At 52.7% G+C, this 3,825-nt stretch overlaps 1 pseudogene across 1 annotated transcript; it reads left to right on the top strand.

Annotated features, from left to right (window-relative positions):
* Nucleotides 1-2,616: 2,616 nt before the first annotated feature.
* LOC309973902 (solute carrier family 52, riboflavin transporter, member 2-like) lies at nt 2,617-3,556 on the top strand (annotated as a pseudogene). The gene is made up of 2 exons: nt 2,617-2,836; nt 2,908-3,556. The product of its transcript is annotated as a solute carrier family 52, riboflavin transporter, member 2-like (transcript).
* The last annotated feature ends 269 nt before the right edge of the window (nt 3,557-3,825 follow it).

Raw genomic sequence — 3,825 nt, 5'->3', positions numbered from 1 at the left:
TTCCAAACATCACACATGGCTCTGAGTAGTTCCTATTCCCACCAACCTTTAGGGAGCAAAGAAACTCAGCAGTAAAGGAAGATTGTTCAGGGAACTGCTACTTTTCATAAGAGGCCTTGTGAAACTATTTGACTCTGAAAACTATGTGCCTACACAGCTTTTATAAGAACAATTTTTAAAAACACTAATTAGAGCAGCACTATTCACAATAGCCAAAAGGTGGAATCAGCCCAAATGTCCGTCAATGAATGAATAAATAAACAAAACTTGGTAGAACCATGCAATAAAATATTATTTAGTCATAAAAAGGAATGAAGGGATAATTCTGGAATGATATCACCAAGATGGAGACATAGGACATTTCCCTCCTTCCACGGACCAAATGAGTAGCTACACTCAGAGCAGTTTCCTCTGAGAGAAATCCATAAACTAGGGGAGTAACCCCTACACTTCAGGTGACTGAAAAAGTAACCACATCGAAGCAGGTGGGACAGGCTAAAACACACTTTCACCATAAACCCCACCTCCAGCACAGCCCCTTACAATCAGGAGTGATTCCAGCTTCTTCCTAAGAATTGAAGCGTTTGGACTACTCATATGCACTCCAACTTTTAAGGCCGCCACCCAAGGGCCCGCAAATCATTTACCTCTGAGAGCCAATGGAGCTTGCTATAGTCCCAAGATCTATAGCACACAGAGTAGTTCTTAAATGGGTGTGCTGGCACTCCCCATGGCTACCTCCCCAGGCTCAGCACAGAGGAAGCAGACAAAATCGCCCACCTCCCAGTTTTTTCTGGGAGAAATTTGACTGCATGTGTCACTAGCTGCTGTCCGAAGTTCTGGCACCTGGTTAGCTAGCATCTAGGTGCTGCCTGGGATCGTCCAAGGAGCCCAAAAGAGCAATTAGGCAAGAAAAAGAATTAAAAGGCGTCCAAAGCAAACAGGAAGAAGTAAAATTGTTCCTGTTTGCAGATGGAATGATATCATATATGGAAAACCGTAAAGTCTCCACCAAAAAAAGAAAAGACTGTTTGAAACTAATAAATTCAGTGAAGTGGTAGGATAGAAAATCAATATACAAAAATCCGTCGCATTTTTTTATATATTAACAACAAACTATGGGAAGGAAATTCAGAAAACAATCTCATTTACAATAGCATCAAAAATAAAATAAAATACTTGGGAATAAATTTAACCAAGGAAGCGAAAGATCTGTACACTGAAAACCAGAAAACACTGATGAAAGAAATTTAACAAGACACAAATAAATGGAAAGATATTTAGTGCTCATGGATAGGAAGAATTAATGCTGTTAAAACGTCCATACTACTCAAAGTCATCTACAGATTCAATTCAATCCTTAGCAAAATTCCAATAGCTTTTTTCACAGAAATAGAAAAAACAGTTCTTAAATTGGTATGGAACCACAAAATACCCCGAATAGACAAAACCATCTTGAAAAAGAACAATGCTGGAGGCATCACAGGGCCTGATTTCAAACCATGTTTCAAAGCTCTAGTAATCGGGCTTCCCTGGTGGCGCAGTGGTTGAGAGTCCGCCTGCCGATGCAGGGCACGTGGGTTTGTGCCCCGGTCCGGGAAGATCCCACATGCCGCGGAGCCGCTGGGCCCGTGGGCCATGGCCGCTGGGCCTGCGCGTCCGGAGCCTGTGCTCCGCAACGGGAGAGGCCACAGCAGTGAGAGGCCCGCGTACCGCCAAAAAAAACCCACAAACAATAAAAAGCTCCAGTAATCAAAACAGTGTGCAATCAGCATAAAACCAGATACATAGATGGATGGAACAGAACAGTAGAATACGAGACCTCAGAAATAAACCCACAGATACCTGCTCAATTAATTTTTGACAAGCCATGATATCACTCAAAAGTGGAATCTTTTAAAAAAACAAACAAATATATATATATATATATATATATATATATATATATATATATATATATCTCAAACTCACATGGGCGCTGGACCATGCCGGGGGCGCGCCGGCCCAGGGCTTCCCTGAGTCCAGGACGGCAAGTTGGAGTCCTCACACCGGCTTAGCTGCGCTTTCCGCCCCCACCGGCTCTGGGACGGAGCCGCGACCCTGGGCGAGAGGCGGCACCCTCGAAGCTCGGCGGGCAGGCCTGCCGCCGGGTCAGGGAGCGCAGGCCTCTGACGGGGAGCATGGACCCGGGCGGGCGGGTGCGTGCGTGCCCTGGACCTCTCTGCGCCGCTGCCTGACGCAGCGAGGGGCGGTGCCCGCCGCGGCAACGCCCCCAGGCCCCACTCGGCCCGGCGGTCACGGGTCTCACAGAAGCCGCGGAGCTCTGCGTGGCGCTTGAGAGCAGATCCTGTCCCGGAGTCTTTGTTCCGTGATGTGAGGCTGAGTGTGGTGGTGGTGTCGGGAGGTCGGACCCGAAGGCCACCTCCCTCTTTCATCATCCTCCCCTGGGGCTGTGGCGCCTTCCTGACCCCCTGCCTGACGGCCTTGCCATGTGGTGTTGCTTGACGGGGTCTTCTGTCCCCAGCAGAGCCCGAAGCATCTTCTTTGGCCCTAGGTGAGGACAGAGGAGCTGGCTGTGACCTTGGCCCTGTCCTGGATGTCCCAGCCTTGGGCTGAATGGCGGCACCCCCGCTGGGCCTTCCGGTGCCGACCCACCTGCTGGCAGCCCTCTTTGCCGTGGCTCATGGGCTGCTGTCACAGGATCCGGGTGGCGGCCTGGGGGTGGTGAAAGACCTCCGCGAGGGTTGGAGTCTCCCCTCCTACCTCTCTGTGCTTGTGGCGCTGGACGCCCTGGGTCTGCTGCTGGTGGTGACTCTGTGGCAGCAGTCGGCCCCAGGCAAGGGCGAGGGGGCCCCCATCCTGCTGCCGCCTTCTAGGGTCTCCTGCTGCTGTTGCTGTCACCGCCAGCTGTACCCACAAGGGGCCCAGGGCCTGGCCTGCAAATGGGAGACCCAGGAGTGGAGGAAGAGGCCTGGCGCGGCAGGAGCTACCCGGCCAGGTGGCAGGCATCACCCCCAGCCCAGACCCTGCAGCCCATCGGTGGTGCCTGTCTGCTGGGCCTGCTGGCCACCACCAACGCTCTGACCAAGGATGGGTTGCCTGTTGTGCAGAGCTGGTTCTGCCCGCCCTACAGACACCTGGCCTACCACTTGGCCGTGGTGCTGGGCAGTGCCGCCTCACTTGCTTCCTGACCATGGGCGTTCTATGCAGGTCCCTGGCAGGGCTGGGCAGTCTCTCTCTGCTGGGCATGCTCTTTGGGGCCTGCCTGATGGTGCTGGCAATCCTGAGCCCCTGCCCACCCCTAGTGGGCACCTCTGTAGGGGTGGTCCTTGTGGTGGTGGTGTAGATTCTGTGTCTGGGCATGTTCTCATACGTGAAGGCGGCTGCCAGCTCCCTGCTGCACGGGGGGGATGGGGAAGTGGGGAGCTGTCACTGCTGGCGGCAGGCTTGGCCATCCAGGTGGGCTTCCCTTTTCAGCGCTGTTGTCATATTCCCTCTCACCATCTACCACGCGTTCCCCAGCAGGAAGAACCATGTGGCCCAATGTGCCTTCTAAACCTGGGCAGGTGGGAACTTTGCTCCACCCCACCTGTCTTCAGATTGGGGCTGCCACAGTGCCTGAGTGCCCACAGCCCAGAGAGGCCCACCCCACACACAGCATGCTGTAGGACACCTGCGCTCTCCACAGGAGAATCTGGGGACCACAGAGCAGGCTTGAAGCCAAAGCCAAGCTGGGGATGTGGACTTGGCCCCCCGCCTGGGATCTGTGTGGGATTTGTACAATAAAGCACTTTTATTCAAAAAAAAGAAAAAATCAAAAGAAGC

Source organism: Leucopleurus acutus, assembly GCF_964270905.1.
Source record: "Leucopleurus acutus genome assembly, chromosome: 2".
Classification (NCBI taxonomy): domain Eukaryota; kingdom Metazoa; phylum Chordata; class Mammalia; order Artiodactyla; family Delphinidae; genus Leucopleurus; species Leucopleurus acutus.
Note: the sequence above shows the minus strand (reverse complement) of the source record. Positions and strands in the feature narration are given on the sequence as shown.